Below are 15,826 nucleotides of genomic sequence, written 5' to 3' on the forward strand. Positions count from 1 at the left end.
CCAGAGAAGTGTCAGATCCTGAATAGTCAATCAGCTGTTTTTCTTCAATACAGCAGACATCTGCGGAGCAGGCAGTGGGAAATGTATTACTTTTCTTTGCAGTGGGCACATTTTGTCTTTTATTGGAAGAGTCACTTTAAATTGAACCTATTATTGGGTCCCGTACAAACAATTGCGACCCAGAACTCCCAATTCCAGGTCACCCAATTGCTGTGGTAGCCTCTGATCAGCTACCACAGTGATCAGTCACTGTGAAGCCCACCCTTCATCCACTGAGCAGGCAGATCTACTTGACAGAGCCTTCTCCATGTGAAAGGGGTTTTTATCAGGAGCAGCCGGTCCATTAGGGGTGCCGCACTCATATGTTTGTACGAGTTTTTTTTCTTTTTTCAAACCATATGATTAGATCCTGAGGCTCTAATTGGCATGAAAAAGGTTGGGCTCGGGGCACAGAGCAATGAGCCCCGAAACCACCCACTTGTGACAATAGCGAATTAATATTCGTTATTGTCTTTCTGGCGTCTCTCGAGGAAGCTATGGAGGCGTGAGTGCTGGGGGAGACTGTCACCATGGAGGCGTGAGTGTGGGAGGGGGGCCTCACCGTGGAGAGGCTGGGTGTGGGCGGACCTGGGGGGGGGGTTGTCGCCCCCCAGCCCCAAAAAAAAAAAAAATTCATTGGGTCTTATTATGTTTTTTTTTTTGTTATATTTCGTAATTTTTTTTATTTTTGGTGGGGGGGGGGGGTGTCTTTGATGGGATATCAGAGGTCCAAACAGACCCCAATTTTTTGGAGACCGAAAGGAACGGATGAAATTCCTTTTCTCTGTATCACTATTTGAATGAATAAGGAATCTGTATAGAGATTCCTCACTCATTCATAAACTGACAGTCTGATAAATAGTAACACCATTATCAGAGGTAAGTGGACATTTAGGAGCAATCGTAGTGATGGGGTGGTAAACACATGTAAGCGGTTTGCTGATGTCAACATCGTGGTTCGAGTGGCCCATGGTGGCGGTGGGGTTATGGTATGGGCAGACTCACCGGACATGTTTGGGATGCTCTGGATCAGCGTATACGACAGCGTGTTCCAGTTCATGCAAATATCCAGCAACTTCGCACAACCATTGAAGAGGAATGGACCAACATTCCACAGGCCACAATCAACAACCTGATCAACTCTATGTGAAGGAGATGTGCTGCACTGCGTGAGGCAAATGGTGGTCACAACAGATACTGACTGGTTTTCGGACCCCCCCTGACCACTCGAATACAGTAAAACTGCACATTTTTGAGTGGCCTTTTATTGTGGCCAGCCTAAGGCCCCCCTGTGCAATAATCATGCTGTCTAATCAGCATTTTGATATGCCACAACTGTGAGGTGGGTGGATTATCTCGACAAAGGAGAAGTGCTCACCAACACAGATTTGTGAATATTGAGAGAAATGGGCCTTTTGCGTACATAGAAAAAGTTGTAGATCTTTGCATTCAACTCATGATAAATAGGGGCAAACACAAAAAAGTGATGAGTTTATAATTTTGCTAAGTGTATAATCCTAAGAAAAATATCCAAGATCTTATACTCTGCCATATAAAAAGTACCCCTTAAAGTTATAGATTTGAGCATATTAGAATTAACCACCCAATGGCAATATACTGTATATCCAATTGACTTTAGACATGTTATACGTGGCCACTAGAGGGCAATATGTATCTATATCAGTGTTTCTCAACCTTTTTCCAGTCTGGGTGCCCTTGATAAGGATTTTCAGTCTTGGTTTACGGTACTGTGTGTCACAGTTTATTGAGGCCCCAACTAGGAAAGATGCTCTGTTTGACCTCGTAATCTCAAACCATGCAGAGCTTATTACCAATATTCATATAAAAACATCTAGGTAGCAGTGACCAGAACACGATTTCATTTAATGTTAGCTGTAAGCAAAAAACATACGGGAAAGATAAAAAACACTTGACTTTAAGAGAGCAAATTTTCAAAAGGATGAGGGCTGCTCTCCAGGACTTAGACTGGGAGGGAATATTGGCATCAATGGACACAGAACAGAAATGGGAATTCTACAAAAAGACTGTTTGTGAACTCACTGCAAAGTATATTCCCATGGGCAAGAAGTTTAAAAGGCTAAAAAATAAAACCTATGTGGCTTACAACCAAAAAGTAAAAAAAAAAAGCTATAAATAATAAGAGAGTTAAAAAAAATATATAAAAATTAAGGCAGACTATTGTTTAAATGTTACAAAGAATATAACAGAATATGTAAAAAGGAAATTAAGGACACAAAAATGAACAACAGATTGCAAAAGATAGGACAAAACCCCCAAAAATTATTCAAATATATTAATAGTAAAAAAGGTCAGGTCTGAGTATGTAGGCCCTTTACAAAATAATCTAGAGTGGGTGACTGGGGAGAAAGAGAAGGCAAATTTATTAAATACATTCCTCAGTTCTGTGTATACAAAGGAGCTCAAATCCATAATGGGGGATGGTATTGATAGCCAAAATGATCCGCAATGGCTCAAAAGTGATACGGTCCAGAAATATTTAGACAGAATAAAGGTGGATAAAGCACCTGGACCAGATGGCATCCACCCACAGATACTTAAGGAATTGACCTCTGTCATTTCAAAGCCATTGTATCTAATTTTTAGGGACTCATTGACGACGTGAATAGTAAAACTGAATTTGCGTAGGGCCAATGTGGTGCCTATATTTAAAAAGGGAACAAAGTCTTTACCAAGTAACTATAGACCTGTTAGTTTAACTTCTATGGTTGGGAAGATACTGGAGAGTTTAATAAAAGACCACATAGAATGAGCTGTTGCTGGAAAAAAATATTTTAAGCAACAGACAGCATGGATTCATAAAAGACAGAAGTTGTAAACCAAATCTGATTTCTTTTTTTTTTTTTTTTTTTTTTTTTTGTTTAATAAATTTTTATTAGAGAAAAATATAACAGAGATACAATTATACCTCAAAATAGAAAACAATCTCATTTTTAACAATAGAACAGAGAGGGAGAGGTAGTACACTCATAACATACCAGTTATGAAAATTCCGCAATTACCTCTAGGTAGGTACATAGAATTAGCGTACTATCCAACTAGGCGAAAGATATAAACTATGTGGGTACCATGTATCGAATATAATTGAATGAGAACATAGAATTTTGGTTTGTTAAAAATAGGTACTTAAGAGGTACTATTGAGAAGCAAGTGTGGAAAAAAAGAGAATAAAGGAAAGATAAAGTAGAAAAGGAATATAAGAGGAAGAAATGAGGGAAGAAGGGTGAGAAGGGAGGAGAGGGGAGGTGAAAGGTTGCCGGCATACAGGGCCATGTGTTGAAAAGAGGGTTGCATTAGCGAAGTGAGAGACAATGTTAGATGGCTAAGTCTGATTAATTAGTTTAAGGGGTTTCGGTAATGAGATTTTTATATGAGGAAGTGGTCTTAAATTTTTTCCAAGAATCCCATATGAGAGAATGTTTTTGAGAGGTCCCTCTGAGATCATGGGTGATACTCTCCATGAGGTGTACATTATCAATCATTTGTAGCCAGTTTTTAATAGGAGGAATTACTGGTTGACCCCATAGAGTGGGAATCAAGGCCTTGGCAGTGTTCAGTAGATGAGGAATAATTGAGCGTTTGTACAACCTTATGGGAGTTTTTGTAACATGAAAAAGTATAGCCCACGGGTCGTTCGGTATGTGAACCTCGGCAATCTGAAAAATCAGATCAAGAATGGCACCCCAGTATGGACGGATAAGTGGGCAGGACCACCATGTGTGTGCATGGGTAGCTTTGTTCCCACAGTTCCTCCAGCACAAAGGGGAACTGGCAGGGAACATTTGGTGCATTTTAACTGGGGTGTAATGCCATCTAGTGAGCAATTTATAGTTGACCTCTGACATTTTTGATGCTAAGGACGTGGTGTGTGCTAATTGTAAGATCCTATCCTTTTGAATATCAGTCAGGGGAAGATCAAATTCAGCCTCCCATTTAGTCAAGAAGTGTGGGAATCCGGGATTTTGGAGAGTGATAAGGGCTTTATAAAATAACGAAATGCTATGTAGGGGAGGGTCTTTTGGATAAAATATAGCTTCTATAGCGTTTAAATCACTAACGCCCCTAAGTGGAGTAGTAAGAGAGTTTAGGAAGTGTTGTATCTGGTGGTATCTCCATTTATCTAAATACGTGACAGGTTTAGGGGCGAGGATCGTAGATAGTGGTTTCAATACATTGCCATTAAGGATATGATGGAGCAAAAGAGGTTCTCCCGGTCTCCATGTCTTAAAACCTGAATCTAGAAGACCCGGCAAGAAGTATGTATGGTTGAGGAGAGGTAATAGGGGGGAGTCATAAGCCCAGGAGAGTTTTTTACGTAGGGCGTCCCATACATCTAAAGAGGATATGGTGAGAGCCGAGGTGGAGCGAGCAAGGTTCCTGTGAGATTTGGGTATCCAGGGCGCCACTGAGAGATCCATGCCACTCAAGGAATACTCAATTTGTACCCATAGCTTCGAGTTAAGAGCATATTTCCACTCAGCTAGCCTGGCCAATACAGTCGCTTGATAATATGCTTTGAAATTGGGAAGTGCCAGGCCACCTGAGCATTTGGAACGAAACAGTGACGCCCTGGATATTCTAGGATGTTTGTCCTTCCAGATGAAGCGGGAAACCATGGATTGTATAATAGTAAAGAACCCCACTGGAACATCCAATGGTAGCATTTGAAAAAGAAAGAGAATGCGAGGTAAAATGTTCATTTTAATTATATTTACTTTCCCCAACCAGGTGTGAGACAGGTTGGACCACTTTCGTAAGCCATTTCTAATCCTATTTAGCATGGGAATATAATTATATCGGAAAAGGGAGTGGAGATTAGGAGTGAGATAAATGCCTAAGTATTTTATACATTTTTGTTCCCATTTAAATGGAAAGAGGGGTCTAAGCGAGAGAGCCTCAGATTTAGGGATGTTAATGTTTAAAATTTCGGATTTAGGTTTATTTTGAAGTTTGAGATTGAATGAAACAAGGAAAATTCAGATATCAAGTTGGGGATCGAAGTACGTGGTTGTTGAATGAAAAATAGAACATCATCTGCATAAGCTGCATATTTGTGGGATTTGTTGCCTATTTGTATGCCTTTAATATTAGCGTTGTTCCTAATTGTAGCTAAGAAGGGTTCTAAGGTAATAGCAAAAAGGAGAGGGGAGAGGGGGCATCCTTGCCTGGTTCCATTATGCAGAGCAAAGGGGTCACTTAGCGTCCCATTAATTCTAATTTGAGCCAAGGGATCAGAGTACAGTGATGAGATACGGTGGAACATTTTAGGTCCCAGACCAAAGTGGCGTAAGGTCAATTTAAGGTACTCCCAGTCCACCCTATCAAAAGCCTTCTCTGCATCTGTAGACAGGAGTAGGGTGGGCTGAGAGTAGCGTCGGACATATTGAATTAAGGAGATTGCCCGAAGGGAATTATCTTTTGCTTCTCTGGTGGGTATGAAACCTGATTGGTCGGCTGGGATCCATTTGGGTATAAGGGGAAGTAAGCGGTTTGCAATGACTTTGGCGAATAATTTAGTGTCAACGTTAATTAATGATATTGGTCTATAGCTATTACAATGGGTAGGGTCCTTATCTGATTTGGGAATGACAGTGATATGAGATAGTGATTCCGGGCGAAGACCTGAGGAGTGAGAGATAGAGTTTGCATATGCAGAGAGGCGAGGAAGCAGAATGTCGCTGAATGTTTTATAATATAGAGTAGTGAACCCGTCTGGTCCAGGTGCTTTACCGGAGGGGGAAGACTTTAATGCTGCTTGAAACTCCTCCACCGAGAAGTCTGCTTCTAATTCTTTAAGGACGGATACAGGCAATTTAGGAAGATTAGCTTCTGTCAGATAGGAAAGCATGCGATTCCGTCTCTTCTTATGAGGAAGAGAGGACAAGTCATTTTTGACGTTATACAAGTCCGAGTAGTAGTCTCTGAAGGCTTTAGCGATATCTGGAGTTGCATGAGCTAGTGAACCAGACGGGAGTTTGATTTTGGGAATAAACGATTGCGATTGCTTAGTCTTTAATGATCTAGCTAACAGTCTGCTAGGTTTATTTCCCCATTCGTAAAATTTCTGTGACAGGCGTTGGAACTTTCGCTTGGTGTCTAAATTAAGGAGGGATTTCAGTTCCTCTCGTTTAAGTGTGAGGGATTGGAGATGTGCAGTATGTAAAGAAAGTTTGTGTTGTTTGTCCAGAGCCGCTATCTGTTGTAAAACCTGGTCAATTTGTTGACCATGCTCCCTTTTCTTCCTAGCGCCAAGCTCAATGAGTCGGCCTCTAATAGTGGCCTTGTGAGCCTCCCACACAATAGAGGGGGAGGTGTCAGAAGGTTTGTTTTCCTTGAAATATTGTGATAAATGGGAAGCCAGCATGGAAACCTCCACTTCATCAGAGAGTAGGGAGTCATTCAGCTTCCAATTAGTGGTGCGTCGGGGTAGGGAAGGCATGGTCAATGTCATCGACACAGGTGCGTGGTCTGAGATAGATGCGGTGCCTATATGAGTAGAGTGTAAGCGAGGGAGATGAAAGTGATCTAAGAAAATATTGTCTATTCTGGAGTATGATTGATGCGTTGAGGAGTAATGTGAAAAATCCTTCTCTTTGGGGTGAAGAAGGCGCCATGCGTCCATTAATTGAAGATCAAGAAGCCGTTTTTTCACAAATTTCAATCGTTTGAAGGAGATATTAGAGCGATTTTGTGACGTGTCAATAGAGGGATCTAATGGCATGTTTATATCCCCTGCTAGGATAGTAAGGCCTTTAGCAAAATGTGACAATTTAGTCAGTATTTGGGAGAGAAAGGTTGGTTGATTATAGTTCGGGCAATAGATGTTCGCAAGAGTGCATTGAGTATTTCCAATAAAACCCCTAAGAAAAAGAAAGCGACCGTGATCGTCTGCAAGCATTTCAGATAACCTAAAGGACATGTTTCTACAAAAGCCAATAGCTACACCTTTAGCTTTATTGGTGTCCGATAGGCTATAATACCACTGTGGAAAGTTAGGTGACGTTAGTTTAACGGGTGTCGTGTGAGTTAAGTGGGTTTCCTGAAGAAAGGCAATGGAACATGTAGCTTGTTTCAGTTCCCGATATACTTGGTTTCGTTTAGCAGCAACATTAAGACCCCTAACATTATAGGACACTATCTTTACCTTAGCCATTTAGAAATAAGATGTGAGCCTTCAAACAAGTTAGCCCGGCATGCCAGCAGGAAGGAGGAAGTGAAGGAGAAAAGGGAAGAAAAGGTAAGTAAAGAGGGAGATGAGAAGATATGGGAGAGGGTAAACATATATAGAAGATATACCTGTAAATTAAAGAACTTGTGGGAAATGAATGAGTGTCACGCAGAAATCTGCAGTGGTCCCGCTGGGGAGAGAGAGAGCGAAAGGCCATCCCAATCCCTGAGCAAGGGCGGAATGGGGCAACTTCAGGGCCGTTCGCACTCGCCTACCCCAGAAGGAGGTGGGGGGCGGGGTTACGCTGTAGGAGGGAGGTAGTGAGGGGTATGTGCCCCGACAGCACACGGCCTGTGGGAAAAAGAAACAAATTAACAAATAACTTGCAGCTAGCAAGAAAACAATAAGTTCCAGTTAGGAATATGAAAAACCCGTACAAATTGAACCAGACTCAGTATATACAGTGTGCATCCTACAGGACATCGAAAATGTAGATTAGCCCAGTGCTTGATCCATACAATCCAAAAAAGAAAAAAGAAGGAAGATCACACTGGTAAAAAAAGGGGGGGGAGAAACATCTTTTCTAGGAACCCTGTAGGAGAGACACCGTCCACATTAATGATAAAGGTATGGGTGAAAAAGTAAATGGTTCAGTCATGTTTTTGTGCAGAACCCGGGAGAGAGGTGCACTTCTTCTTTGAGGGTGTTTTTTTCCAGAGAGCGTCCATAGGGCAGGAGAATTTAGGAATTGGGTCCTGCCAGCCTGGAAGTTCCATGGGCGGGAGATGCAACTCCTGCAGAAAAGTTGAAAGTTCCTCAGGGAATCTCAGCGTATGGGAGCGACCATTTTTTGTGGCAATTAGGCAGGCAGGAAAGCCCCATCTGTATGTGATCCCGTCAGAGCGTAGTCGGTCAAGGAGCGGTTTTAGGGCTCTACGACGATCTAGTGTGTCCTTGGAAAGATCTGGATAGATAGTAATAGTTGCACCGTCAAAGTCAATGCTAGGGAGTCCCCGCATCTTCATCATGATAGCATTTTTATCTTCAAAGTAATGCAGACGGCATATAACATCTCTGGGCAGATCTGAGTTAGCATTACGGGGTCGTAGGGCACGATGCACACGGTCGAAGCGTAACGGTGCAGTGGCAGGGTTATCCAGAATAGTATTGAAAATGCCTCTTATAGAAGGTTCAAGATCAGAGTCTCCAGTGGCTTCTGGTAGACCTCTAACACGTATATTATTTCTACGGTTACGGTTCTCGAGGTCTTCAAGCTTATATAGAGATGCACGATGGGCAAACGCCAACTGGGTAACGGTGTCCTGCAGTTCTTTGATAGCTACTGCTTGCGTGTCTTGTCGCTGCTCTGTTTCCTCCACTCTGACCAAGATATGTGACATATCAGATCTAACTGCAGTTATTTCTTTTTTAATGGATTTCTCCAAGCCGTGGAACATGCCTGAGAGTTCTTTTTTTAGACCACTCATAAGTACAGACATTTCAGAGCCCGCGGGGGATCTAGGATCATCCATGAGGTCCGAGCAGTAGGCAGATGCCGGAGAGCTCTCTCTCGCCGATGCGGCGTGGGATGATGGAGATGCGCTTGTTCTCGAGGTTCTGGCTTGATTGCCACGTGCGTTGGCTAAGTATTGTTGAATAGAGCCAGTGGAGGTTGGATTGAGTAGTGATCTCTTATTTGGGCGTTTAGTTGGGGCAGACCGGCGTTTAGATGTTTTTGCGGGCATAATTGGAACTATATGGCCGATAGCTGTAGAGAGCACCCCCCTCACATCTGAGCAAAGTCACACATTCATTAAGGCACCATCAGCGTATAGAGGAATTCCCATTAGGGGCGCAAAGGTGGCTTCTGGTCTCCAGACACAGGTCAGAGCCGCGAATCCTCCCAGTGGCAGCGGTCAGTCAAGAGCTGCAGTATTATTTAGGGCTCAAGGAAGACAATCAGAATCTATAGACAAAGTCCCAACAGATGATATGTAGCGTGGCAGTAAGGGGATTTCAGTGAGGTTCGGTGAGGCAGAGGGTCTGAAAGGGTGTATATGGAGCACCAAGATGGCCGCCGGCCTCCAGAGGTAGGCCGGAGCCGCGGACTTTCCTAGCGGTTCCGCCCGACCGGATGGGCGCCGCTTCTAGGAGAAGAATCTAGTGTCCAACTTAGGTAAAAGGTGGATGCTGTTACTCACTGTGTCCCAGTTAATGTAGAAGACCGGTCTGCTTCTGGTTGATGTCCGGAGCCTGGATACTGCAAGGTGGAGGCTCCGATCGAGCCACAGGCCGCAAGATGGCGACCGGCCCCAGGGAAGAAAAGCTGCGGGCTTGTAGACAGATCACCGCCGCTGGTCCCCGGCAATCCTCGGTGGGACGGGAGGCCACCGACCCAGGGCAGATGCCCGTTCAGCGCACGGGTCACAGGGACGCCAGGCCGGAGGCTCCGTGCAGGCAGTAGGCCCCAAGATGGCGACCGGGACCCCGGCGCGGCGCGATCCGTAGGCCCGGGTCAAGGTGCGCGGCTGGAGCCAGAAAAGACCCGTCCTGGAGTGTAGCAGGGAGGGTCCGGGAGGCTTTACAGAGGTGATGGGGCCTTAGGAGGTGGTTTGGTGTCCGGATGGCAACGGATTCCGAGCGCTGTTGAGGAGCTTAGCTAGCTCGCGTCCTCCTCGTCCAGACTGCCTCCAAATCTGATTTCTTTTTATGAGGTGGTAAGTAAAACCTTGGACAGAGGGGTGGCTGTGGTCGTGGTATACTTGGATTTAGGGCTGGAGAAAAAAATCCATTTAAATCTTGAATCGAGTTGAGAGGTCAAATCGATTAAAAATTTAAGCAAATCGTTTTTTTTTTTATTTGTTTTTTTCACCGCGCCAGTCCCAAGGAGCTGCGGGCAGGAGTTTTTAGGCGAGGTCGCGGCTTCGGCCTAGTCCGCGAGACCGGACGCCATGGACTAGGCCGAAGCCTCGCCTAAAAACTCCTGCCTGCAGCTCCCCGGGACCGGCGCGGTGTCAGCGCCGGTCCTGGGGAGCTATGGGCAGGAGTTTTTAGGCGAGGCCGGACGCCGTCGGCTGAAAATCGCAGGTTTTTTTTTTTTTTTTTTAAGAAAATCTCCCAGCCCTACTTGGATTTTGCAAAAGCGTTCGATGCAGTTCACCACATACGGCTAATGTGTAAGGTAAAGTTTACGGGCTTCAAATAACATCCTTACAGGGTGTCTCCAATTTACAAGCTGACCTCAATGCACTGTCTAACTGAAATGTAAAGTTATGCACTTGAGGGCCAAGAATATGCATGCATTATACATACTAGGGGGGAGTACAACTGGAGAGGGTCCAGAGAAGGGAAACCAAACTGATAAGAGGCATGGAGGAACTCAGCTACAAGGAAAGATTAGAGGAACTAAATGTATTCTTAAGATTAAGGGGGGACATGATCAAACATGCACAAACGTATAAGGGGTACAAATGGTGAACTTGGTGTTGAGTTATTCACTTTACGGTCAACACAGAGGACAAGGGGGCACTCTTTACGCCTGGAGGAAAAGAGATTTAATCTCCAAACACGGAAAGGTTTCTTCACAGTAAGAGCTGAGAAAATGTGGAATAGACTCCCTCCAGAGGTGGTTCTGGCCAGCTCAGTAGATTGCTTTAAGAAAAAGTCTGGGTTCTTTCCTAAATGTACATAATATAACTGGGTACTAACATTTATAGGTAAAGCTGAACCAGGGAAAATCAGATTGCCTCTCGGGGATCAGGAAGGAATTTTTTCCCTTGCTGTAGTAAATTGGATCATGCTTTGCTGGTGTTTTTCGCCTTCCTCTGGATCAACTGTGGTTATAGGATTGTGTATTTGCAATTGTATATTATTTTTATGGTTGAACTAGAAGGACTTTGTCTTTTTTTCAACCTATGTAACACATTGGCAAATGCAGGGCGTTTCTGGTGTGGTTCAATTTTAAAAAAGTCCCGGGGACTTTAGTTTCCAGCATTTCTGCAGGTAGGGCAGCCCACTGAAATTAATGGGTTGCTCTACACACAGCCACACAGATGTGAACCAAGGGCTTGTTCACTGTAGGCCATTGCTGTTTTTACTACCCCTAACTAGAGTTGCACCGATACCGATACTGGGAGTATAATCGGTACTCGTGCAAATGCGCCGATACCTGAAACTGATAACTTCAGGTCCGCCGCCTCCTTAACAACCAATGACATTTCAGTTGTCAGTGGAGGATTTCCCTTCCTCGCAGTGGACCCGCCCCGGCTCCTCCCCCTCCCACGGCGGCTCCGTTTTTTTGTGTCCTCCGGCGATGTGCTTCTCCTCCTCGGGCTCCTCTGCGGGGTGACAGATCTGCCTGCCTGGTGAGTAGTGTGTCCTGCACTGAGCCAGGCTTTGCTGCTGCAGAACTTTTTGGAGGGGGAGGGCAGGTCTGCTGGGTGTTGTAGTGCAGGACACACTAACCCCCCCACCCTAAACAACCCCCCTCTCCACCCTAAACAATAACATCCCTCCCCATCTAAAAAGAAAAAAAGGTTAAAGTTAGAAAGATGAAAAAAAAAAAAAAAAGAAGTAGAAAATCGGTATCGGCGAGTACTTGAGGAAAAATATCGGTACTCGTACTAAAAAAAAAAAAAAAAAAAAAAAAAGATTTTTTACTTACCGTAAAATCCGTTTCTCTGAGTTAATTGACAGATACAGCCTTCTATCTTCACAACGATATGGTTATATCGCCTCCACAGTAGTGGGACTAGGCAAAAAAAAAAACAAAACACTTGGCCACTCCCATGGGCCGTCCACAGTCAGTATATAACCCCCTCCCTGCTCTAGGTATTCAGTTTAGTAGCAAGCAGTAATAGAAGTATCAAAAGAACTCCATAGAGGGGTGGGTGCTGTGTCTGCCAATGAACTCAGAGAAACGGATTTTACGGTAAGTAAAAAAATCCTATTTTCTCATTCGTTCATTGAAAAACACAGTCTTCTATCTTCATAACGATAGGTATGTCCCAAAGCAGTGCTAACATGAGGGTGGGAAAACGAAAAATCCCAAGGCTGATACAAAAGCCAACCAGGTAACAGGAACTTCACCCAGGACAAGCTGGAACCCAACCTGAATGATACTCCTTGAAGAGGGAATAGACCCCCTAAATAGTGGCCTGCAAAAAAAACTGCAGATGCCAAACCATCCACTTCGTAGAACTTGTGAAAATGTACACTGACGACCAGTGGCCGCCTTGACAACTTGTGCAATGGCCGCCTGACAGAAGGCCCAAAAAGCACTAATTGCCCAAGAAGAATGCGCCATAACCGGGAAAGGAGGAAACCAATCCCTGACAGGATAGCGCAGAGACATCATCTGTCCGATCCATCAAGACCAACAGAATCAGCGGCTGGCAAATACATCCGAATCCCCCAAAACACATTACGGCTGGATAAAGCCAATTCCTTGGGGGGTGTGCTGACCAGGGACACAAGAAGCCAACCCAATGTCCTTATTCAAATGGAAATCCAAAAACGGAACTATGTAAAAAAAAAAGAAAAAGTAAAGGACGAAGCACCACCTTAACTTGGGCAAGGTGAACGACAAGATAAGATAACTCCACCGTTCACGACATCTTTGAGAGAAAGATAGAGAGGCCTTTGGAGAACCGAAAACACCAAGTTCAGATCCCACGGCGGTGGAAGAAACCACCCCGGTGGAAACAGACGTCTAACCCCTAGCACAAAAAGGCACGCCCGAGGGAGTGCGAGACCAGGAGACGCTGAAGAAGACCGCCGACACCTGGCCCTCTATGGTACTCAAAGCCTATTCCTGCTCATCCCTCTGTAAATGGAAGTAGGAAAAACATAGCCACCTACCCACTCGGCCCAGAGAAAGGCCCACCCCGCGGCCCAACCCTAACCAACTGAGGCATCCGTCTGACAGCATTCTACTCCTGGAATGCGTTTGTTAAAAAGGGCTGGAACTAGACGTTCTGCCCACTGGAGGAGGGTTGCCTGGGAGATGGTCAGCCAGGGTCGCCAACAGCCTTTTTGGCCCACCCTGGTGGGGGGACATAAGCCACCGCTGTTGCCTTGTCTGACTGGATCCGTACTGGGAGCCCCCGAAGTTGAGCCATCCGTGATCCAGACCTAGTCTGATCAATTGAAGTTCCGGGATATTACATGGTAATCCGGATTCCACAAATGTCCAACGCCCCCGAGCCGAGCTCAATCCCAGGACATCTTCCCACCCAGACAGACTGGTATTAATGTTCACCCTGTTCAATACAAGGGGGGGAGAATGGTTCTTCAGTGGGGAAGATCCTGAGAACAAAACCCACCAGACTTAGCCGAATCAGATTGCTTAGAGACCTTGAGTATTTGACCCATTACGCCAGGATCTCCCCGAAGGGAGCCTACATGGAACTGTGCAAATCACCTTGCCTCAAAAAAATGGTAGATACCATCAGACCCGACATCCACATGTGGATCCGCAGAGGAGGCCACCTGCCAGATAGTAAATGAAACAAACGCCGCATGCCACTTCTGGAGTCTGTCCAGGGGAAGAAACACACTGGCCAGAGCTGAAGCCGGTAAGGCTCAGATAAATCAACGTTCTGGCTGGACCAAAGCAGACTTCCGATAGTATAGACGCCAACTGAAATCAGAGAAAGTCTGTATAGAAACTACGTTGCTCCTCTGGGTAATCGAGAATTCGGCGCAGAAGATCACTCAGGCAACCCAGGACCGTCAACCCCCACTGCCAGATCTGGGGCCAACACCTCGTGAACACCTGAGAAGTGGTGGCCAGATCAAAGGGCCACACCACTCACCGATAATGCTCCGAACCCATGGCAAACGGAGGAAGTGCTGGGGTTGGGAACATAACAGAATGCTTAAGCATTCATGATGTCGTTGAAGTCAGAAAGACCCCATGATGGAGAGCCACCGCTGCATAGACGGACTCCATCCTGAACTCCTGTACCTACACAAGGCAGGTCAGGGCCTTGAGGTCCAGAATTAGATGAACCCCACACAAGGCAGGTCAGGGCCTTGAGGTCCAGAATTAGATGTACCCTGCCCTCCATCTTTTAGACTGTGCACAGGTTCGAATAAAACCCGACACTGTTCCCAGCACGGGAACCGGGACAATCACACTCGGCAGCAACAGGGCTTGCACAGTCCCCCGCGGAGGACAGCAAGCAGTCTGGCGACAGCTGACCATTGGAAGCAACAAACAAACTGTTTGGAGGAACACAGCCGGAAAACTATATTACCGGACAAATTCAAGACGTGACATGAAGTCATTCAGAGTAACTCCCAAAATACATGTCTAAGCACCATTGAGGCAACAGACTCAGCAACCTGGAGGAACTGCAGTCAAGAGGCATAGCGGACAAACCGCAGCGCCTACCCAATAGGTCCCCAAGCAGCAAAGGCAGGGTAATTCTGCTCCCCCTCCAGGTATGCCAGCTGGGCCCTTAGAAGGCAGAGATTCCTCTATTGGGAAAGAAAAGCAGCGAAAGAAAAGCGACTAGAGCCTGAGGAAGAAGCACACATGCTTCGAACGCGCGCACCCTCCCGCTGACCCTGCACCCGGAAGTGACGACACCACAGCACTACGTTCCGGTGTTTTCAGATCCTCTTCCCCGGATACTGGCAGCGTTGGACTCCACCACTGCAGTCCTTACAAGGGACGGCTTCACAGCATACACCAGTCACAGTCTGTTCCTTCAGGACAAGTGCGGATGACACCTATGATACATGCCTTTCTCCACCGCCTGTTTGTGAGTGCATTTGTCATTTTTATACACTGCACCTATTAAAAAAATTTAATCTACTACGCTTAGAAGGCGCCAGTTTTCTTTCCCTGTCTGTTTCAGATCCACTTCTATCTGCAAGCAGGTAGCCTTCCTAGATACCTTTTTTGTATTGTTTTTTATGGACGTTTCACTATGGACTTTATTTAATAACATGTCTGCCATCCTATATATTGCACCCCTACCCAGAGTGCGCTTAATATACCCAATCCTGTTTGCAGAGATTCCTCTATTGGAGCCATGGTTGCCTCTAGCAGCCTAGAGACAGAGGGGTTCACTACTGGTGTAACAGTCCTCTTCTGAAGGGGGGACTCCCCAAAGGGGTACCTTACAACCAGCGTTTTTGGAAACACAAAAGGCACTTTGGACACTCCCAGTCTTCATGGACAAATTTGTCAAAATAAGAGAGCGAGAAGGGAATGCTTTCGCCACGCAAGATGGTTTATCCAAGAGGGTACCGGTCCTCCCCCGCATCCCCCATCCTGAAAGGTTCCCGCACCGATGTAAGTGCGACAACCAGCGCCCCTTTGAGCACTTCTGCCGTCATCCTCACTCCCTGACAGGATAGGAAGCGTGGCCACCAGCCCACAAAAATCCGCAGGCTAAATTTCTGGACGGCCCGCAGGGGGGCCGGACCAACCCCGAGCCCTGGATGGACACGCGGCCGATAGGCCACAAAGCCGCAGCCTAAGTTTTCGCGCGGCCCGCAGGGGGACTGGATCGACAAGCCGTTAGGCCACAAAAGCAGTGGGCTAAGTTTTTGGCCACCCGGTGCAAG

At 45.7% G+C, this 15,826-nt stretch overlaps 1 protein-coding gene across 1 annotated transcript in view; it reads right to left on the reverse strand.

Moving 5' to 3' along the window:
- TOMM20 (translocase of outer mitochondrial membrane 20) overlaps positions 1-15,826 on the reverse strand; it is a 142,911-nt gene that overhangs the window by 98,571 nt on the left and 28,514 nt on the right. The gene's annotated exons all lie outside the window — the stretch shown is intronic.

Source organism: Aquarana catesbeiana, linkage group LG04 (genome assembly GCF_042186555.1).
Source record: "Aquarana catesbeiana isolate 2022-GZ linkage group LG04, ASM4218655v1, whole genome shotgun sequence".
Taxonomy (NCBI): domain Eukaryota; kingdom Metazoa; phylum Chordata; class Amphibia; order Anura; family Ranidae; genus Aquarana; species Aquarana catesbeiana.